This window comes from Syngnathoides biaculeatus, chromosome 17 (assembly GCF_019802595.1).
Source record: "Syngnathoides biaculeatus isolate LvHL_M chromosome 17, ASM1980259v1, whole genome shotgun sequence".
In the NCBI taxonomy this organism is placed as follows: Eukaryota; Metazoa; Chordata; class Actinopteri; order Syngnathiformes; family Syngnathidae; genus Syngnathoides; species Syngnathoides biaculeatus.
This window is the reverse complement of record NC_084656.1, coordinates 10089344-10113593: the sequence shown is the minus strand read 5'-3', so window position 1 is coordinate 10113593 and position 24250 is coordinate 10089344. Positions and strand designations below refer to the sequence as shown.

Here is a 24250-nt window from a genome sequence, read left to right as displayed (position 1 = left end):
AGTTGTTTCTCTCGTTTTCTTTGTGTAACGTCACGCGCTCCCCTCAATAATTATTCTTGAATTAGTGCCGAACCTACGTAAGTCCCGACCGAGTACGACAATCACCACTTTAGTGTCCTCAAACATCCTTCCTTCAGTCTTGGTGTCTCGGTGCGCGTCGAAGGCTTTTAGGACTACTAGTCCGGTTTAGCTTAGCTCGGCAGCCGCCAACAGAGACACGTTTGTGCAGTCAGATCATAACAAAATATCACTCAACACAGATCAAGTGTGACAATCATTCACACGTAGCTATATTATGCAAGCGAAGAACTGCTAATTCATTTATATGAGACGTGTATTGAAAATCAAATGTAGGACTTACCTTCGTGCAAACATATCTGTTCCGGTTGATGGATTCAGTTGATCATGCGGTATTCCTCAAAGTTTTATCCATCAAAGACATTTTTCGTACTCGGTCTTCTGTTCCGGTTGATTTTAGATGGATTCAGTTGATGATGCGGTCTTCTACAAAGTTTGATCCATCAAAGACATTTTTCGTACTGGGTGTTCGGTTTTGGAAAGGGTACGAATTGAACTCCACCAACTAGCCTTTCAGGATACCTGTCGTCACTATTATATAGTCCGTGACTACACCTCTTAACCATATCTATTGTTAAAGAACCCAAATACGCGATAAAACCCCAACAGAAGCTATACTGGACGATCCAGCGTTGTCTGAGATTTGAGTCTGAGATTATACAGATCTCTGGCCTCTGATTGGTCAGTGACGCGGATTGCGCAATTTCCACGGAGGGGTCAATTGTGCCCAGCGCTGATTTCTCGGATTTATCCTCATCTGATGAAGAACGCGAGTCGGCCGACAAGCGGGACACACCATTCATCCACCTTACTGGTTTTGGAGAGCATATGATTCTTTTTCTTACTGGGCAGAACATGCCACCAAACATTTCGTGGATTATTTCTATCCAAATCATGGCAAAATGTAGCGATACAGTGAGGCATTTTACCTTGTCCGATCGTGGTGGTAACGCATGTGAAGACGCTACATTTCTAGGATTTCTTTGCTGATAAAAATCTTCTAAAAACACCATTAAATTGGAGAGGATTAACATCACATTGTCAAAGTGCAGTAAATATGACATGACCTATTGAATACATTGTTAATATAAACCACCAGAATTTCCCTTTAAACAAGCCTTGTCATCCGGTTTGCCACCAGTTTGAGCCCCAAAACTTTTCCGGGTCAGTGTGAGGTATGAGGAACCCTCAGCAGAATCTTGTAAGTACAAAAAAAAAGCAACAGTTAACACTCCACTTTCAGCTGTTGATTGAACGGTACAACGCACAAATACAAAATGGAGCAGGGATGAGATGCTAATTGTAATGTCTTGAGTTAAAAGAATTTTATATTTCATAAGATAAATATGTCAGTTAAAAAGTTAAAAAATTATTTATTTCATGGTGTGATGTGTTAAAATGTTTTAAACAAAAAAGCATCAGATTTTCACCTCTTGACGTCTGAGGATCATTCAGTTTCCATGTGGAGTGAGTTCTCTGTACGGCGAATCGTGTCTTAAGTCCAAGAACAACTCATAACTACGCTGAATGTGTTCTAAGCGTCTGAACCTTGGGAAACTTTCATCTTTGTAAGTATTGTTTTTTATTATTGTACGTTTACAGACATTAGGTTGAGGTCACAATTATATTTTATTTGAAAGCTTGATTTAAATGAGTGATCGTTGTGTTTAGCATAAATAAGCTAGCTACCTGTACTTTTCACAATGGCACACAGTGCAAAGTGTAATGTATATTTTTCTGTATCTTTCAGTTACATTTATTAATTCATTTACCACAAGAGACCTCCATAAAAGCAAGAAAAGAACGCCTTGTGTACCGAGTTTAAAAGTTCCCTGGCTGTCTAGCTTCACATAGTAACGTGTTGCACACTAATGCTAACTAACCGTGGCCACCAACATCACTCACTAAATAGGACACACCTCAAAATGAAGGCAACTTGCAATTTTGGTATTTTCGCAAAAAACGTCAAGTCACAGGACACGGTTTGATTTCGTGGGTTACATAAAATAATGTGGTGGGCCGGATATGGCCGCAGGGCCTTCATCTTGGCACTTGTGCTGTAGCGGGTCCCTGCCCCCCAAGACGTCAAGCACCCTTGTTCTGGGCTATTATTCTGTTCCGATTACTAAAACAAACGCCCGGGCGAGGGAAGCACGAGAAGAAGAATATCAGGTGAAGTTGGCCCGTTGTGTCAAGATTGGAACGTTTCGAATCAATACACACGCCTTGCGCAACTCCAAATCAAAGTGGGTGTCCGGGAACCCGACACCTCTGGCGTTAACACCGAAAATATGCAAGTTTCATTACACCCAATTATGACCGATATATTCCCGCACAGATGTAAGTAGGCGCTCAGGCCCGAGCAATTATTACAATTACACTTTGGACGTAAACCAAGCGCTAGTGTGGCTAGCGTGGATGCGTATCTGCACGACAGCACGCGGGCCAGCTGCAAACCATCTCACCGCTTTTGTGTGACGTCGGGAGTAAATGACAGCGCGTGTGACGGAGAGCATCCAGCGTGCACACGAGCGGGGCTGCCACGGAGGGGGGCGAGTCGGGGGGTGACAGGGCTCCTGTGAAATTCATTGCGGTTCTTCCCAGTGGGCGCTTTACATTTCAGATGCTAGCACGAAATCACGCCATCCACGCTGTCCCCGTGACAAGCGCCGAACTCCAAATTTTGCCTTGCTGCATTTCATCCCTTAATACTAAAAAAACAACAAACATATGTTGTATTTGTCTTTTGGGGGGAAAGCCACCAAATTTGGAGACGCACGTGCTTCTAAAGGACAGTTTCTTATTTGGGGTTTGAAACACAACACAAACACTTCTCCCGGAGTTTTGGGATAAAAAGGAGAAAACCACAAAATGGGGCCAGAAATCCTCTTCGTGGGATCATTTTGTACTTACTATCCAAAGCAAAAAAAAAAAAAAAAAAAAAATTCCTCGGTTTGCATAAAAAGAATTAAGAACACCCTAATCAAATTTGGAGATTCCTTCTTTCCATAAGTATGTTTTATATTTTTAAAAAAAGAGTCATGTTTTATATGAAAAGAAGACACTCATAATCATCATCATACTTGAGAATAAAACAAGAATTTTATGGCATGATGAATGTTTTTTTTTTTTAGAGCAGATTTTTAAATGGTTTTATTTCTTTGGGATCCGAAATACAACAATATTTTCATTCCATCCGTCCATTTTCCGAGCCGCTCATCTCCACAAGTGTCGCAGGCGCGCTGGAGCCTATCCCAGCTATCTTCTGGCAGGAGACGGGGGTCACCCTCAACTGGTTGCCTGTCGTGAGCAAGGATGGACCACGGCCAAGAAGGGCGTGGCCTGGCCACTGCTCTGAGCGGTTTCAACTCTGACACCTGTCGCCGGTCACAGTTGTGTCACACGAGGCACTGTGATTAGACCATTTACGTTGGAGTTTTGCCAGGTCATTGCATTGCATTTACTGCATGTTGGATTCTCTTTTACTGTGCATAAGTTGTAAGTTTAGTGTTGTGCTTTCCTTGTCACAGCGAGTCTGTGCCCTTTTACTTATCCACGTCTTGTCAAGTCTTAGTTTGTGTCACAGTCATCGGAGTTGTTTCACGTTTCTCGATCCTGCCTTTAGTTAGTGATTTTGTGCCTCGGCCTTGTTGGACTGCTACACTGTGTATTACCCTGTTTCTGGAATAAAACCACTCCAAACACTATGCCATTGTCTGGATGTCCTGCATTTGGGTCCTCCCCCGTACCGCTGGTACATGACAGAACGAAATGGCCAGATCGTTCTGTCATGGGCAGAACTTACGGCTGATCCCATGTCACGTTCCCGCAACTCCTTGTTTCTCCTCTTGCTATCCCGTGTACTGAAACCCGACAAGTTATTGAGCTTCCTCTTACGCCTGCCGAATATACTACTGCTGCCTTCGTGGACTGCTTATTTGGACTTTGGATCGAATAAAGACTCTTCCCAAACTGCTACCAACCCTCGTGAGTCGTGCATTTGGGTTCAGCTGCGAGTTCTGGCCAATTGTAGGATATTTTCAGTCAAAAAAATTAGAGACACATCAATATTATCGGATATTTACTTATTTGCATCCCAAAAATCCCAACAAGACAGTAATATATTTATTTTGGATTTAAAAAAAAAAGCTTGGTGTCAGATACTTGGAAAAAGAAACATGACGACACAGTTGCTCACTGCTAAATTTTAGTGATTTAAATCGCCGCAACAGACAAAACCATGACCTTTTTTTTTGTGGGAGGGAAGTGCCTTTCTAAAAACATTTTCTTTTTGATGATTCAACATTTTTTTGCTCCTCAGTAATATAAAAGTGCAGTGTTAAAAAAAAGCTACTTTCTAGCACTAAAGCTTGCGCACTAGCTCAGTATGTCGACGAGCCGCCGCGTTTCCGATGACTAAAAGTCGTGCAGATGAGCTGCCGGCAAGCGTGTTTGCACGTTTTAAAGTCAGCCACAATCATTACATGTGATTCCAGAAAAAAGATCAGAGGGAGTAGACAGGAGCAAACGAATCCTCATGAAGGGGGGTGGCACACACATACACGGTTGTTTTGCATTTTGGTTCATCCTGAAACTGCTCGCAGTGATCTTTCTCATTACAAACAATGAAATCCGCGCTTAAGTCTTTCAAAGAGCTCATTATTTTTTGGGTGTTGTTTAGCTTTGAAAATAAATAGCAGCCATGATGCACAAAGACTGCGCAGCAAGACCACAATGACGACTTTGTTACGCGTTCGCGTCCATCAGCCAATATTACCCCCCCCCCCCAAACTTAGGGCTGTTTGGAACATCAGCCATTTTTATGACTCATGATGGGATTTCAACATTTTCGAATCATCTAATAGAAATCCCTACTTTTTTTAATATTAAGACCTTTTTTTTTTGGCATTGTGATTTTTTGTGACCAATGAAGCCTTTTTTTTTTTTTTTAAGCAAATGCTGTTTTCGCCAATTTTCAGTCATTCCTGGTGTTGCAGCCAGCCAGCTACATAAACCACACAAAATAAAATAAAATATTACGTCTCCTGGAGTACTAGTAGCTTCATTTCAGCCATAGCCGAGACCTTTAGTCCCCTGACGTAACAGCCAAGTGTCACTCTAGAGTTGTTTCAAATATGTATGCCATCATAAATGCCTGGTTGGATTTTACTAACCTTTCATCTTATTGGTTGCCATGCACAGATATAGTCTGTTATTTTTAAGATGAGTTTTTTGCTTATTTCCTTCATAACATTTGTTCACTGACACTGACTTGAACTGAAAGAACGTCAACAATTTGTTGTGCCACCATACACAACGAAAAGGTTTCTCAAGCGTTGTTGCCAAATGCTCATCTGTAATGACTTGTGCCACGGAGTCATCGTCAAGTCCCAAGGTGGACACAATGTAAAAATTCCAAGTCGATGTCAGAGACATGCTTGTTCGCTTCCTGGTTACTGTTGAGGGGCTCTTGAGCAAGGCACCATCCCCACTGCTAAGCTCAAGGCGTGCAGCACTTTTTCCGCTCTAATGTCTTTCCTTACATCACAGAGATCTGCAACACAAAATAAACATTAGATAAGGCAGAGTTTAAAATGAATTTACAAAATATTTATGAAAAGGACTTCCCTTGCATTCAAGTCTTTATATAAATTCGGGATAGGAACACAAGTGTGAAAATTAGTTCACCTGTTAGCTAACTGGCCTTGGTTTTAAATTAGTTGGGTATTCCTCTGTAATTTGCGACGTTTGCGCTATCGGTGACGTGCGTAGCTTCCATGATATTCTCCCCTCCTGTTACTACAGTATATAGCTTCGTTGCTGTTTGTGGAAGTTAGCCGTAGTTAGCTATGTAGGCTAATCTGTCATTGTGATGTACGTGCAGAGTGGAAACAAGAACCAAACAAATTTAATGACAACCAAAACTTATGCTAGGCTAACCTGATCAAGTTCCACTTTGCACCACCTTTCCTGTATATATTACTATTCCTCTTCCCAATACTTGGTTTACATTTTTTTAACCCTCCGACATTAACCGTCTGCTCTGCACTCCACAGCTGTCAGCGGTCGTGTCCGCGAGTGGGGGACGTTCGAGTTTTTCTTTGTGATTTCCCCAGGACAGGAATGGTAAACAACAGGTGTCATATACATGACGCCCCGAGGCCCGCTTCGCTAAATAGCATACGGTAGATTGAATGACCCGACAAGTAGTATTGTTTGTTATCGTGTGATGGCCTAATTTGGGCCTTTAGGTCTTTACCGACACATGTATATTTAGCAACTTGATCAAACTGACTGCACCAAGTCAGGGTAATGTACCACCATGATTAAGTATTGTAATATGACACCCATCACTAACAAGAAAAAAAACAACAACATAGATATGCAGCATTTGTCTAAATGTACTGTACATGCCTGTTTAAGTTCATGTTAAAAGTCAAATATTTCAGAATCAATATGTGCTTCGGGCAGAGAAGAGTAATAGCACACCCATCCTGAATGAGACACACATTTTATTATTTGAGTCCAAGCTAATCTGTAGAGAATGACGACACTAATAATAACAAAAAGCTTTGGCATTCAGCACATGTCCAAAATGCAGATCCTTGTTTAATGTCCTGTTAGGATATGACATGCGGATGAAAAAAGTCAAATATTTTGAAATCAATACATTTTTCGTGTGGACACAAGAACGTAATAGCACACGCCGTCCCAAATGAGACACACATTTAGTCCTGTTATTGCACCATGTTTTAAAATGACGACTCTTTTAAAAACATTCAGCAATAAGATCGTTTTTTTTTTTTTTTTTTTTTTTTTTTAAGGGGATGGGGGGGACTGTCATTTGGTTGAAATGTGAATGAAAGTGTTCATTGGGAATGGTTTGAGTGACATTTAATCTTGGCATTTCTTTCAAGAAATGATCATTTGTCAATGCACCCCCTCAGGAAACCATCAACTGGGCAAATATTTTTTCTGGAAGTTAACTAAAGTATTTCTGCACCCCCCGGTAATTCTGATATGTTTTGCCGGGGGTTCTCCGTGCAGCAACGTCGCCCTATCTAAGCTATTTTGGTTCACTTTGAAGCAACCCGGTGCCTAAAACAAACACGATTTACTTGAGTGGCACTTGGTGGAGCGCATATACCTCCTCCAAGGTTCAATTTGGTCCAAGTGTGCAAATTTCCTGGTTCCGAGGAAAGCTCTCATGCTAACAAACAACAGTTAAAAAAACAAAGGCTTCCAGCCTCAGTCTGCATCTTAATATTATTAAGATTCATGCGTTATGCATGAAAAAGTGAAGCAATAAAATGGGCCGCCTTAAAAAAAAAAAAAACAAGGGCTCACTTTTCATACTTAGCTGTTTCTGATATTTTTGGAAAATCGGACAACAGGTTACATTTCTGATCATTGGCCACAAAATCTGATAAAATTTTTCACCATAGTCATTTTTTTTTTGGGTGCACCATGGAGGTCTCAGTTTTTATTCTGATAGTTTTAAAATCCTGCATATTTATGTGTTGCAGTGGCACCCTAAATGCCAACATTGGCAAAAAAAAATATTTATCTTTAATTTTGATGACATTATGCCACTTATTCCTCATGGAATCAACGTCAGTATTGCTTTTTATGGCAGCTACTGTATATAGTGCAGCTACAAAAAAAAATGGGTCACTGATGGTAGTGGTACACATGCCTGACTTTGGTACAGGCAGCATGAGACTGATTCCCGCTTGATATGTGCCCTGCGATTGGCTAGCAACCAGTTCAGGGTATACCCCCCCTCCTGCCCCATGACAGCTGGGATAGGCTCCGTGACTCCCGTGACCCCTGTGAGGATAAGCGTCTAGGAAAATGTGCATGGACTCAGAAGATGCCAGTTAGGATAGATTGCCGTCATTTACAAGTATATATTTCCAGTTTTCCATTTCCATTAGAAATGTTTAAAAAAAAAAAAGCTTATAAAGTGTTCAGAAGAGTATCTGTTTAGCTCATAGAAGACTCCTCGTCGTCACATTGAGCCACTAAACAACATTAATCCCACCTCGGGGGCCCGAAGCAGCTTGAGTTATAGCTTTTTCTCTGCCGACGAGCATCCAGACAAAGGTGAAGTGGGAACTGAAGCCTTTGGGCCTGGCCAACATGCAGACGGTGTTGGAGGGCCTAGATTCTATCCGCAGCATATACGAGGAGGTGTCCTGTAACACCTGATCCACCGGCTGCTCCGGTTATTGTCAGAAAACTAAGAAAAACTCCCCAAATGGTTACTAATATTAACAAACCTGCTCTGGATTACAAGATCTAATCCAAATCTTTATTTGTTTTTTTTTTTTCTTCTTGTGTATGATTTCTTTTTTTTTGGGAGGGGGGGCATCCTCGTCATCGTGTGGGAAAGTCGGGATAGGGTGTCCACACAGAAGGTTTTCTGGGATGTCCTGAGACAAAGCGTAAGGTGTGGGGAGAAACACAAGCAACACGCTGGCATTTCCCAAGGGGGCCATTGATAGCTTGGATTTCTTCGAGTGCGACCTAACACCAATATGTGTGCGCAGGTACGTGCGCGTGTGAGGAAGGAAGAAGTAGCGTGTGATGTGGTGCGCACCCAGGTTAATATCCCACATAATAGTAACACGAAGTATCAAGTGGTAGTTGTGCGGATGCTCATGCAAACGTTACACAACCAAACATAACTGTACAGTTAATGTTTTTATGATGGCAACAGTTTGTCCCAATACAGGATTATTTTTATTTACTACATGAATAATAGTTTGACAATGTGAACAAATAGAAGGTTGACCATTCTTACTTTTTTCCCTTGCTTTTGTTTAAATGTCGTCTCATCTTCAACAATACAAACATTGTGCAACCCGCATGGGAAAACCTCGTAAATGTCCCGAAACGAGGACTGACATCAAGCTGATGTGTGTGTGTACAATAAGGAGACAAGAGTGAAGCAAGGCAAAAACATCTGTTTCTTGATGACGAACTTTTGGTGCGTGTGTTTTTTTTTTCCAGAGCTGGACAAGACGAGGTGCAGGGCGGACATGTTGTATGGAAAACTGACAAAGGAGTCATCCCATTGTCCCGTTTGGCACAATCATGTTGATGTAAAGCATGCCGATTGTAGTTGTGTACACACGCGGCCGTGTAACACGTTGTCATGAACGGGGCGGCGTGCCAGGTAATTCTGCATCGCCTTCTTTTTTTCCCGGTGGCCGTGCCAAACAAGACGACACCCAACGCCTGCGTGGAGTCGGCACACGAAAATATTACAACCAGTCGCTAAATGTGGTACTAGTGAGTTTTGACTGCTATGACGACGAGTTTAGCTTCTTAGCTCATTAAACAAAATGGTCATTTGATGCTAAATCAATGTCTGTGGTGCTTGCGTGTTTAACCAGTGAATCTTAACAACGTGAATGTGAAAATATGAGGCCTTGCGTTAGCTATTAACTTTAAGTGACTGACATGAGACTTAATATTTCTGGTGCTAGCAAGCTTAGTCAGAAAAGAGAATGAAACTAATATTCACTTGCTTACCAAAATGATGAAGTTGTTGCTGACATGAGGCCTAGTCAATATCCATGATGCTAACAAGCTTAGCTAGCTGAGCTAACCAAAACATTAGACCAAGATCGACTTCCCATTTGCAGAGAAAACGCAACCAATTAATATAAGGCTAGGCATGAACCAAAAGACTTTAGTCGCCATCTGTGGGACGAGCAAGTGCTATCAGTCAACTTAGCTCTTAAACTGAAATACAATACAACTTTACTGTAACGCATTTGCTGTGAGGTCAAGTTACGATATGTGGTGTGCTCGAGGTCAGCCAGCTTGGTTTGCAAGGTTAGCTACATAGCTTGTTAACCAAAATGCTAACGTTACGCTTTTGACCTGAGGCCTGGTCACTATCTGCTGCTCTAGCTTCTTCGATCCTCAACCAAAGTACTAACTTTTTGTTTTTAACGTGGGGTGTCGCGGTGCTAGAAACCGCTGTCAGCTACTTGCTACTACAATGTGTACTTTGTGTTACATGCCGCATGGAGCTGGGGTGGGGGGGGATGATGCCTTGGTCAAAGCCACCTTGACAGCAGTCCATAAGCAGACTGTCATCCCTCCAACAAGAAGTTTCAAATTCTACATTTTTTTTCTACCGTGGGAGTCAAACCCATCCTCCAACTCCAAAGCACAAATCTATAGACTGAGCTTCCGCTGGTCTAAATCAGTATGCCATGGCAGGCCATGGGTAAACACGTAAAATACATAGCTGAGCTTTGGAAGAGTCAATGCATCCAGTGTAGGCATTTTTTTCAGTTGACAGTCGTGTATTTCTCTTTTGTGCATTTTCACATTGCATCACTTGCTGAACCAGTTGCTAAGCTAGCTCTTTGTCAACGTAACCAAAAGGTCTTGTCACATTCCATGGCGCTACCGACCTTGACTAATCTAGCATGGTAGCAAATGTGCTAACGGAAATAAGTAAATAATTATAATCTTTAAAACAAGTTCGACTTTACCCATGCATAGAACAGCAACATATAAATAGCGCATGCAACAATCCTCATAGCCATAAACTGAGGTTTCTTATTCTTCTTGCTAAACGGTGTATCTTACAGTAAATATTTGTGCTGCCAGACATGTTGTGGCACTGCATTGAAAGGAAGAACTTAAAAGCATATAAAATTATAAATAAAATATAGAATATTTTCATTGTTGTTGTGACTGCTTGTCCCATTAGGGGACGCCACAGTGAGTCACTTGTATAATTTCCAATAGTGACCAATTTTTTTTTTTTTTTAATCCAATCTTGGGACTGGCAGTAGCTGTGTTTTGGGCACTGGTTGGGAAGTGAAGTTGCACATTTTGCATTAAAGGCAGCAGCATCTCCCACTATACTACCAATGCATGTCAATTTATGAACACCCTCACCCTAACCCTTTATTTTGGCAAAATGCACATTTGTGACACGAAGCTAAGGAAAGACCAAAATGACTTTTCATCATTTTGCATATTTTCAGGGTTGCATCATGCTGCTTTTGGAACCTGAACCATGTGCCAAAAGGCATGTTTGTCAGAGGAAGAGGAGGGAAAAGAAAAGCAGATGCTCACTCGGGAGGAGGCATGCGCTCCGTTCTGCTCCATCCTCTTTTCATACCAAACAGTGAGTCAAGTCAATTTCATTCATGTCGCGTAGATTCACAACAGAAGTGATCGCAAGGCACTTCACACATTGAACAGGTCAAAATCACACTGCTTGTCCATTATATGCATCAGAAAACCCACTGAATTAGCACTTGTCAACCGAGACCTGTAAATTTGGAAGAGATCGCAGGGTCTTTAGGGTGACTGCCTGCCTCGACCGGGTGGGTCGACGTGGAGAAACATATGGTAGATATATAGAGAAAAAAAGTATAGAGGGGTTGAGCGACCGGGGGAGGGATGGAAGAACAATGGGCACAACAACAGCCGTACCAACGACACTAATAGTTCCATGACGACAGGGGAGACGACAATACTAGTCCTCTTGCGAAACCATCGTCACTGACTTCCCCACCTGGGGTGTATTTGTCATTTGGGTGGGAGCCTGTCACAAATCCACCGACAAGGGAAGCATCTCAATGCTTTTATTGTATTTGATGAGAACTTTGATCAACATTTTGTATCGGTGCCCATTTCGACCACTTTAATATATACACCTTCGTGATGAAAAGGCTCACTTGACCGTTGATAGTTTTTTATCAAAATTTGCCTTCTACTCTTCTCTGCTCATTGGGGATAACACCGTTTCATTTTCCTCGGAAAGCGCAAACAAGTTTTGCTACCTTATTTCTGAATCGAGACTTCATATGCGCAGTGAGAAGACAGATTATTCCCCTGCATGAGAAGGGAGGGGGAGCACTTGAAACGGTCATGATAGATTTAACATCTTGATTTGTTTTTGATCACAAGACCAAAGTCTCAAACAATAATAATTGCTTTAAACCGAAGAAACTGTTAATTATTTTTTATGAGACATTTGAGGGAGGCAAGAGTCAATGATGATGTAGTGGTATACATGCCTGACTTTGGTGCGGGCAGCGTGGGATTGATTCCCGCTCAGTGATGGTGTTATGTGCCCTGCGACTGACTGGTGACCAGCTCAGGTTGTAGTCTGCCTTTTGCTCAAAGCTAGCTGGGATAGGCTCCAGCTCTCCCGTGACCCTGGTGAGGATAAGCAGCATGGACGGATGAGCAAGGCGGAACGGTGGACGGCTGCCGAGCACGTCTGCTCACAGTTGTGAGGACCCGGGTTCAAATCCGGACTCACCTGTGTGGAGTTTGCATGTTCTACTCTTGCCAGTGTGGGTTTTCTCCAGGCACTCCGGTTTCCTCCTACATCCACAAAACATGTAGGTCAATTGAAGACGCAAAATTGCCCATGGGTTTGAATGTGAGTGTTTTTTGGTTTCTGTGTGCCCTGGAATTGGCTAGCGACCAGTTCATAGTGTACTCCTTCTCTCGTTGGGTTGGGCTCCAGCACGCCTTGTCCCCTAGTGAGGAAAAGCAGTCTGACAATGCATGAATGGATGGACTTTTGGGGGTCACCGGCAATCTCGGGCTCCGACTGGTGATCTTAAGCTCTGCCCTCTTAGCTACAGTTGCCATGTCCCACAAGCTTCCATAATGGCGACTGAACAGATAAGGTTTGAAGTTGATTCTCTATCGCGTATTCCAGATAATATTGCAGTATGTTTTTTGCCAAATGCGTCAGACTTGTCCAAGAGAGTTCCACAGAGAGGTCTCAACTATTTCACGCAAGGATATGTACACGGAATTACAATTTTGGACAGAAGAGTTACAGCGAAACGTTGCTGATCGATACAAAAAAAGTTTCACGCCTCACAAACTTCATATTGAAATCCAACAGGATAAAATAGTGGAATCGTACTGTGCATGTAAAGCTGGGCGAGTACTTTTTACTTGGAAAGATCATGAGTAACATCATTGTAGTCTTTATAAGTGAGTCAGGTTCGATTTTCTACATTTAAACAATGGTGATTAACTCAGTCATTACCATATTCACCAGATGAAAAAGTTTGACTTGGCTCGTAATCGAACCCAATGCTCTGTCTTAAAAGTCCAATGCGATACAAATGGGCAAATAGACATTTCTCTTGCATGACATCGCGCATTTATGTATCACTAACCTGACTCTTCGGCATAAAACATTACACACTTCATTCGGCAGGTCAGTGATATACTAACAAAGTGAAAGTTGCTCTCCTGCAATGTATAAACCACTGATAATACTTCAGTCAAACTCAGAGAAGATACTTCTCCCTCACTTACCTTCGAACATACAGCCTTGTGCTTGTTGATATTTTTCACACTGAGTTGTACGTGAGGTCTTCCGCAAGCTTTAATCCATCGGTGTTTTAGGCTTTGGAAAATGAATCAACCGGGCCCCTTGTAACCTAGCAGGATATCCTTCGTCAGAATTGCACATTCCTCAAGCGCATCTGAGGATCATTTTCTTTGTAACATTAACTTTTCCAAGCGCACACTACTGACAACCAGCATTGCTTGTGGGACAACATGTCGGCAGGGGCGTGTCAAGCCAGGGGTTGAGACAATGCGCCTATCCGATTGGCTATTATTGTACGAGTGATTGACAGGTCGGAAAGGTCCATTGCCTGTCTGTGCCGAATGGTAAGACTGCCGATAAAATCAGGTAAACGTGAAGGCGCAATAGCCGTAGCCTTCGTACTGTGCCGTTATGACAACCAAGTTGAGCGAGCAGGGGGACAAACAGAGCATAAGGATATTAAAAAATGGAATTGCGAGAGATTTCCTTGGAATCCGGACTGTGCGCGCGCACATTGATGCGTGATGCGGCAGGGTGCGGCCGGCGGGGATCCACTCCGCTTAGCGGGCCTGCGTTTCATCACAGCGGAAAGCCTGCCAGGGTTTATCACTTTAATAAAACCATGGTGTGTTTGCGTTGGACCGCGTTTCATTAAGCACGCCTCGTTGGGAATTCCGCAGCATTCCGTTCCCTCGTGATGGCGGCGCACATGCAAACAAACGCTCGCACACACACCACCGCCGTACTGCAGCCGGCTGGACATTTCGAGCATGGCTTGGATGAGTGGTTGCGGTGTCCATCATCATTCGGGAACTGAACTGATAACCTATCACTTTGAAAAAAAAAATGTCTAAGATGCAAATTTGATTACAAAGAAACACATATAATATGAATATTGCTGATGTCCAAGAAAAAAAAAAAAAGACTTCCAAATTTGTAAAGTAAAAAGGATCAAAATCCAAACCGCTTTACCCTCACAAGGGTCACAGAAGGCCTTGAGTCTATCCCAGCTAGATTCGGACAAGGGGCAGACTACACCCTAAACTGGTTGCCAGTAAGTTGCAGGGCTATTTTCATTTTCATCTCCAATAAAAAAAAGAATTTTGCAATATTTTCTTTGGTTTTCGTCTAGGCTAATTTATGAGAGCATTGGCCTCACAGTTCTGAAGTTCCGGGTTCAATCCCAGCCCCGCCTGTACAGTGTGGAATTTGCATGTTGCGTGGGTTTTCTCCGGGCACTCCGGTTTCCTTCCACATCCCAAAAACATGCAACATTAATTGGACACTAATTTTCCCCTAGGTGTGATTGTGAATGCGAATGTTGTCTGTCTCTATGTGCTCTGTGATTGGCTGGCAACCAGTTCAAGGTGTACCCCGCCTCCTGCCCGATGATAGCTGGAATTGGCTCCAGCACTCCCCGTGACCCTTGTGAGGGTAAGCGGCTGAGAAAATGGATGGATGGTATTACTATGAACACAGTACTGTATATGATCCCTATTCAGTGCCACATATTTAAAATGTTATTTAACAATCATTAATCAAACCACTGACGATTGTAAAGTATCAATAGATTAGATTTTTTTAATGGATGCAAAATTACTTCCATTTAAAAAATGAGCACAGTTATTTCTGTTTAGTTGGAGCTTGTGTAGTCATGAGATGTTTTTGCGGTACGCGGCGTTATGCTAACAAGAAGCAAACAAATGACCAAGATGAAGGCTTCATTTTATTTGCTCCTCACTGTTTAAACGTCCTTCAGCTACAGTTTATGCTAGTAAACCAATGAATTTATTAATAATAATGTGGGATGTTCATGGGGAATACATAATGAGTTCACTTGAGATGATCGAGAATTGATTAAAAATACATTTAGATGTTTTTGCATTGCCTCTTTGCACACTGAAAATGACACTTTACTGTAATACACTTCAATACTTTTATTAGTTTTAAAAGACGTGTATCATATCTTATTGATTCTATTTTTTTCCAGACATTTTTTTAACCCCCCTAACAAAATTTGGGAAAGGGTGTTTTTGTTTTTTGTTGTTTAAAAAACATTTTACTTTAACAAATGTACTATGTACATATTCATAGAAAAACATTTTATTTGAATGAGTTAATTTTAATAGGAAAAAGAATAAAATAATAATTAAAAAAAATTTCACTCCATGTTCTTAAATTTCCCCAAAAACCTTTTTAATGCAAAATATGAAATTTTGATTTAAAAAAAAACACTGAAAAAAGATTTAAACTTTCATAATGTAATTTTTAAATTCAAATCCCAAAATTATTTATTATTATTATTCAATTAAAAATGAAGTGGAGCAACGTTCTAAATTTTGAAAATGATCAAAAAATGTACACATTGTGATTTCTATTTTTGTACCCAGAAATGTATCTTTTGAAGCCACAAGTCACAAAATATGGATAAAGGTTCTTTTTTGTTGGCCAGCGGTGGGTTCACGTTCAGCAGTTTTGTGAACTCAGCTTAACTTGCTTTGACACGATCGTCTGTTGTTTCACGGGATTCATTCATAATAAATGATCAATATTTTTGCTTTGCCATTATTTAGCAGTATACCCGACGCTACATTCAAGGAGTCGTCCTCCATGCACTGTAGCTATGCTTGTTATTTGTTTATTTCATAACTGTCATCCTAAAAATGCATTTTGGTCCGGTCCCAGACTTGAACTGTTGCTCGAGTGTCCCGGGAATCGCTCCCATCCCAATTGTGAATGTTTGTCCAGGCTGCACAACACTCGTCAGTCTTGCTACACGTTTAACGACATCAATAAGGAGATAACTTTCGATTTGATGCAATGTCGACATTTATTCAGTATGCAGGTTTTCCAAATTGGATTAGGTTAAAACAAAAATTTGGAATGTGCTGGCTCCCCGAGACCGAAACTTGGGAAAATGTCTCAAGACTTGTATATGCTTACATGGGACACAAGGTTGGAGCATTAAAGTACAAAAAACAAAAGGTATTCAAGTTACGAAAATAAAACCATATTGTTGGATTTGGAAAAGCAAAAAGCTGCATTTTCAGTCAAAATGGGGGCGGATGTGAATGCTTGCGATGAGTCACAACATCGTCAAATTGGAAGTGATGCTTGTCTTCCATGATGATCAGGTCAGTCCTCTAATGACTGACTATAAATTTAAAGTCGGGGGGAGAAACAGGCCATATTTGAAAAACAATCTGGAATCCTATTGAAGAAAAAAAGTCTCAAAAACAAAAAGTACAAAAGAACCTCCAAAGTGAAAACGTTTTTGTTTCATTTCATCATGCAGTGTTTAGAACGTTTTTTACATGAACAAATGACAGTTTATGTATGTTGTGTAATGTTTAAACATGAAGGGTTTATGGTGGGGACAGAAGGAATTCATTGACTTTACACAAATTCCTCTGGGAAAACCTGTCAGACTGTACTGCACTGTATATTTTCAGTATCCATCCATTTTGTGTCGGGTTCATCCCGGTGGGGGTCACGGGGGAGCCGGCTGATGGCTATCCCAGCCATCTTTGGGCGAGAGGTGGGGTACACCCTCAAATGCTTACCATACACACACAGTAAATGTCCTGTATAGTCGCCTCACATGACTGTATTACATTCAATGTATTTTAAATTGGCAACAACAACAGTAAAATGATGGCGATACGTCAACGTTATTAAAAGTAAAGACAATTTGTGTTGTGTCTCAGCCACTGTTGTTTTTCTAAATGGCAACAGAAGGCGTGAATTGGCTTTTATATTATTTCCAGTGGGGAAAAAAAAGGGTATGAAATTAAGCAAACAGAACAGACCGTGTTATAATTAAGTTCTAAAAGAAGAACTCGGTCGAGGCTGCAGTGAATTAGCATCAAAGGAACGCGGCCAGTCATAGTTAACAAGGATTCATAAGCTTTTGTCAAATTGCCTCCAGGGAGATATAATAATTGTCAAATGTGTCACCACAATATATTCTAACGTAGCACTTCAGATGGAGCAGATTGCACTGAAATGATCACAGCGGAGGAATTTCAGCGCCGGCGTAAATCAGCGTTGGAACCTGAGCGGAGGACAAGCGCCTCCAAATGAATCGTCCCTGTGTCAACGTTTGCCGCGGCCGCCATCTGACTGACATCAATCAATTCGAGCGCTCTTATCTCGTCATCGGGACTCTGCGGTTGGTGGAAAAGTGGTCACGTGACGCCGGATGAGCTAAGGCTGCCCAAGGATGCTGGCTTGGTCTGGTTCAACTGGCTCGGTGTGTGTGCCTAATTTGCCTCCAGAAAGACCTCAAGCTACTCGTTATCTTTTGACCGTGTAAAAAGAGCCTTATTAGGGTAGTTTTACCCCCCCCATCCCCATACACACACACTTTCAGAGAACGCTACCCTGCAGTAAACAAAAACATATTAGCATCACAATTGCAATACAAAGAAACCCGAGTAACTTCTAAATTTGGGGGGAAAATAAGCATGTCTGTTTGTTATGATAAAAGGCCATGAATAAAATACTTTTTATTATAAATTAAAAGCAAAATACTGTACTTTTGCGGTTCTTTGTAAAAGTTGGCCAATTCGTATATTTTCGTAGCAATTCTATTTTCACATAGGGCCAGATAGGTTTGGATCCCCCTCCCTTCTTCCCCCAAATAAAGAAATAAATACCATTTTCCAAACAGCGTTTTGTAATTATTTGGGTGGCAACAATTATTATTTTTGACCGCTACAACTGCATGCATGCCAAATAACATGACGCAACTCCCCCCTCCTGCCACCTTCTTCCACACACACTCACCCTCTCAAAACTGCTATTCATTTGATGAAACACTTTTTTTTTTATTTCTTGAAAAAAGTGGCCATTGTTTTTCTCTCGCTGGCCAAAAATGATCATTTAAATCAATCAAAATGTATTTTAAATTCCAAAAGCGAAGACGTGTTTTGGATTGGGCAGCAAGAAAATTAGGTGTTGAGCATTTTGTGTTCAGTAAAATTACATTTAAAAAATGCAATTAAACACAACAATTGAAACTACTCTCAATACTACAAAAATATACTGTACAGTACATCTGGAAATTATTCCCAGTGCTTCATTTTGTCACGTTACAGCCATGTGGCCAAATGCATTCAAATCATTTCCCCCTCAAAATCCTACACACAACACCCCATAATGACCATATGAGAATTCAGAAAGGCCCCCAAAAGGCCACTTGATGGCATTTTTGACTGTTTACTAGAGTAAAATCCTCCAGTTTCTCTTGTCTGTACGCTTGAATGTATGTCGCTAAAAAAGCCATGAAGCGACATTTGTGTCCATTGGCTGCCGAGCCCGTCCGTCGAAACGCGGACTTCCTCTTGGACCGCAGACCAAAGCCGTTGCGATTTGTCAATGTTGATATTTTGGTTTGCGCAAAACTGTGACAGTCTGCAGTATATACTGTCATGCAGTTTAACTGAGATATATGTATGAGTACATGTTTGAAAAATATATACTGTACCTCATGTTGTAAAAAAAAAAAAAATCTTGATCTAAAAGATGGAGATCTTTCAGTTCTGAGGGTTTAAGAAGAAGAAGGAAAAAAAAATAGAAGCCGGACAAGGAACGTCTCTGACAGTGAATTCCGACTTGGTATGTGCAGGGAATCAAATGCGGGGGTCACCAGAGTTTAAGGCCACGCTCGCTATCCCCCCCCCCCAATCCCCCCCCCCAAAAAAAAACCACAACACCCTCATTTTCCACCATGTTGCTTCTTCAGAGCGCTAAACCACCGCCTGCTTCCTAATCCTGCTCCTGCGGTGGGGAAAACACCCCTCCGACTTGAACGTGTTGCAGAACTTTACCGACGCTTCAACGCTAACTAAAGATAGAACATGAGAGGCGGTGGACCATTACGGACCCTACCTCCAAAATTACAGCCATCCCTTCCTCAACAAAATATTTACACTGAGTCCTTTCTGGTGTTTTTATTATTTTTTTTACTCAGCTGCAGATGCGAAGGAATGTAAGACATATCAAGTCAAAATCTTTTCTTTTATAGCATAAAAAACGTCTGCTTTTGGAAAGTGAACGTCACCATGTTAGAAAACTTTGACGGCAGGCGCTAGCCGCGTGACATGCCTTTGAAAAAGGTTAAAGAGCAGCTTCAAATTGGGGCTCATCTCGAAGAATTCCTCATTAAGAGCCCAGACATTCACCCAAAATGGCTGCCTCACACCAAAATTTCCAACTTCCTGTTCTACTTCAGTCAAGCTTACGTGAGGCTTCTTACTGCGTCTTGTTATGACACACACGTCAACCCAATTAGGTTTCGATCAGACAAACTGGTGACTGAGAAAAACAAACAAACCCCCCAAAAAATTGTAACTTCAAAAAACAGAAGTTTTAGTTCATCGAAACAAAGCAGAGCATTTATTTCTAAAAGTTATATTTTACATTTTTATTGGCGTAGGACCGAATTAAACTGTACTTAAAACTGCACTGACATGAAATGCATGATTTTTAGGATGTTTTTAATTAAAAAAAAAAAAAAAAAAGGCAACCGAAATGGACCAATCGGTTTTTTCACCACACAACATGATTTGATAGGGTAGGGTTCTTTTGTCATGGGTGTCATGAAAATCCTCTCGAGGATTTGTTTTGGAAAAAAGCAGGAAGTGACGTTAACAGACCGCACTTAGGCGGGCTCATGTCTTTATACAAGTTTTACCTGCTGGAAGGTAGCTCTTTGTTCCTTTGTGTTAGCCAAAATGCCAGCTTGTATTCCTGGATATTGTTCCAACACTCGGGACGATGGATTTACTCTTCATATGTTTCCAAAAGACCCAGTTCGTCGTGAAAAATGAATTGCACAGTTGCAAAGGACGAGAGCTTCCTAGGTTCCAAATGACAGCTCGGTGTGTATACAAAATAATAGTTGGGGGGGGATGTAATCCTTCTCTCAGAACGTAACAAAAGATCCGCGTACGTAAGTCAGGGGTGCTAAATGTGTCTATGTGCGCGTCGGCTTCAGCGCCGTGTCTGGCGATCACAGCTTCGCTCGGGGTGGCTCATTGTGGCACTGAGCTGGGCCACTGTTTATAGGCATGTCACTTGGACTTTAACCAAATTTACCTCAAAGGGATTGCATGGATAAGTTTAACATTCATTTTACCTAAATGTGTGTAAAAAAAAAAGTCTAAATGATTAAATCCAAACATGTTATATTTGCACGTTAAACAGGTGAACTGTACTGGATTTAATTCAATAAACAGAGCTGTTTTGAATACTTTGAACGATGCAATTGCGTAATTCTTCTGAGTACCACTGGAGGGAGCCCCACACAACTAGTGCAACTCCTTCCACACTGGTGTCGGCGATAAAGTTTTGCAATTTAGCGTCATCTACCTTTGTAGGATGTATTTGCTTCCAATTGGAGTTCTTCTTAGGGTACACATTCTCTGGTGGAAATTTGTGAAAGTATGAGTTGCGGAATTCTGACGATAAAGGACTGCAAAACAAAATGGCCGTCTTCCTATTAAATTCCAGCCATGGATCCTTGAGACATTGAATATGGGGACGTGCAAAGTGTCAGGAGTTAATTTATTATAACTGTTCGGGGGTCACTGAGTGTATTTGGGGGTGGGGGTGGGGGGGTCTATCATGTTCAGAACTCCTAAAATATATAAATGTTCACTAGGATGCACGCGCTCACAGAAATTGGGAGGTGTCCGGCGACGTAATTAATGACTTTGGGACAGTGCCAATCCAAAGTAAACATTAGTATCTTATTATCAGATTTCGGCACTTTACCATCATTTATATAACAAGTCAAACTGCTCCTTGATGCCAAGAAGAGAGAGCACATAACAATAAAACGCACTAGGAGGGAAAACCGAGAGACGATAAAGAGTTCTTTTCATGAAACCTCGGAACAAATTGACTTTGTAAAAACGCTCGTCACAGTTTTATTAGAGTTGCCGTTTGTCCCACACGTGCTTTCCATTTGCGGGGAGGGTCGAGGGTCACCGTGTGTCTTAATCAACCCATAATACGTGTCAGCATGAACTCTCACCTCCGTCGCCCGAGATTTTCGCGGCTCGGGTGGCCGCCGGCTGGGGCCTCTGCGATGGCACGAGATAGCCGAATGATTAATCAATGCGGAGATGTTCTCGCGATAACTGATTCTGATTCTGATCAGATTCTACTGGTACAAAAATAAAGAGAAAGAGAGAGAGAGAGAGAGAGAGAGAGAGAGAGAGGAGAGAGAGAGGGAGAGAGAGAGAGAAAAAAAAAGAGTTATTTTGTTATAATTAACCAAATGGTAACACCATTTGATGATCAATGGAATGTTTTCACCTGGTGGTAAACATTTCATTTCAGATGACAAAGTCTTTGACTGTTTTGACGACGAGCTAAGAATCAAGAAGTTGAAGACAAGAATCGATCAACACTACTCGGCTTGAATAAAAGTTCCGAGAACAAAGGGAAGTTGCGTTTACGTTGCAAGCACTTCTTATTTGCAGGTGCAGCTTTCGCACCTGTCTCGATGTCCCCTTTGACCTCTATGAGTCACGCATGATCACTCTTACGCTCTTCTACTCCTTCCTTTCCCTGGTGGCCCTTCAAAGACCGGCAGATGCGTACATGCATGCAACGTGGGAATGCGGAGGGAACGCTGTCGCTTCTCGGGACCGCTCCCACTGTGCCATACAAATGCAAACTTTTATTACTTGCATCAGCGTGCACAAGCTAAGTTGTACCCAATTTTTGAGCAGAGTTTTGAAAATTCCGGGTTGAAAGAACGATTTTTAGGCGATGCTAAAATGTTCAAATTTGAGAGCAACGATCTGCGGGCACCATACATACTAAGTTTATGCACATCCAGATCTCGAGTGGTGTTTTAAACCCGCAAATACCTGCACACGCTCACAAAAAGCCTTGCGTAGGGATCGACTTTAATTCCAAGATATCCCGAAGGGATACAATAAACTCCTTGTGAGCCGTAAGGAAAACAGATAATGTGACGCAAACGTGACCCTCTCAGGAGGGAGACGTCGGTCAGGACTGCAATCCCCGCCCCCCACTTCGACGGCGACGCGTGTGTGTTCAGTAAATGCGATTAAGGGTCAATGGCCGCGGAACATTTTGACACATGTCTTGTATTTGGAGTGAGATATCTCCCGACATCGGATCCAGAGTCCAGATGGTGGCTCCGGCGTCGTGCTTCTTCGACACCCCGCAGTCTTTGCTGTGGAATGGTTCTCGGGAAGCCTTCCGCGGTGACGCGCTCTTGCAAGAGTGGCGTGACCTCGCGTCGCCACATGCGTACGCTCCGCCGAGGCCTTATCCGACGTCAGCGTGCAGCTCTGGAACCACTAAGGCGACGTCTTTGTTTTGGTAAACACGCCTCTAGAAACCGCTGCGATCACAACGCGGGCCCGGCCGCTGCCAAAACGAATACGCGGCTAACGACGCGCTTTGGCCCGCCGCCCGCCCCTGCTGCTATTGATCCAATGTGGATTCTTCCAGTCCACTTCATTGCTCTAATGTGAAACATCCATCACTGAGGATTCTTGCTGTCCAAGTCAGCTGAAAATGCAGGATTTCCCCTTCGAGGTTCTGCATATTTGAGATGCAAGGTAGAAGACGCCACGCTCAAACTGGGCTAGAGGTCGCGCCTACGAAGACAAGCAGCACCTAAAGTCGGGGACACACTCATTTCTAACATAGTAAGCGCAATACTACCAGGTACACGCCGCAGCTGACTTTAAAGTAGGGGTCTCAAACTCATTTCTCTTTGTTGTTCCAGTTTCCCTCAGAGGGCCGTTATGACTGTGGAACAAAATTATTAAATCATCTCATCATATTTACATTATCAATTTATAAACTAGTTTTAGAATCAGAAATCAAGAGTAATGTGTTTTTCAACTATTCACGTTTGGCAACACAAAAATGCTTGTAATATCTCAATGTTATCATTTATGATGTATGACAATTTGAAATTTTGGTACAGATTTTTACAAGAATCATGGAAATTGACACTCTAGATTTGGCTTCGCGGGCCACATAAAATCCTGTGGCGGGCCAGATCTGGCCCCCGGGCCTTGAGTTTGACACCAGTGCCCGATTATCAGTTTCAAGTAGTTCTTAAAAGTGTTGTTTATCTGTCGCATTACTGGATTACAGCCCGATGGATATTCTTACTTTATCATGACAACATCTGGAGAACATTTGACCAGAGCAAGTGGCGTAAAGTCGACTCTAGCAGCTAATTAGGAGCCGAGATGCCGTCACCGGCTTTGAGGTCTGTGACGTGCTCGTCCAAAGCGTCTTGTCTATCTTGACTGTCTGTCTGCCCGACCGGGGAACCGGGACGGGCGCCACGAGCGCTTTGCGGTGCTTTCCGAGGCTCGCTGCCAGGCCCGCGATAAAGCCTTGATGAGCAGCCGCTTCGGATGAAAACCACACTTATGTTTCGTCACTGAACGTAGGTGAAAAAAAGCTTAACAATCAGCGCATCGTCGCAAAATCATCATTACGGTGATTTATTTGTTAACATTTTATAAACTGCCATTTGACAGTGAACTCCTCCTTGCCATATAGTGATCCCACATCTGGCAGCCCTGCTTTGACATTTTGCTGACTAAGAGATTAATATTTACAACATTCAGAATTTGTACAGAATTTAACAATAGTTCTGTAGCAGTTTATCTGATCTGTCTGAATGATACCTGAAACAAACTAGGAAAAAAAGAAATGCATCATGTATATATATACTGTATTTTGTATAATGCCATGATTAACCCTACCATATAACCTATGCAGGCTTGTACGCATATTTAATGTCCAAGCCAAGTT

The 24250-nt window shown here is 42.0% G+C and overlaps 1 long non-coding RNA gene across 2 annotated transcripts; it reads left to right on the top strand.

Moving 5' to 3' along the window:
- The first annotated feature begins 9137 nt into the window (after positions 1-9137).
- LOC133491199 (uncharacterized) lies at positions 9138-17909 on the top strand. Of its 2 annotated transcripts, none has more exons than XR_009792368.1 (3): positions 9138-9259; positions 11097-11239; positions 17401-17909. It is a non-coding gene; the product is annotated as an uncharacterized LOC133491199 (long non-coding RNA). The 2 variants fall into 2 exon arrangements; XR_009792369.1 differs by having other exon boundaries at positions 9238-9369.
- Positions 17910-24250: the final 6341 nt, after the last annotated feature.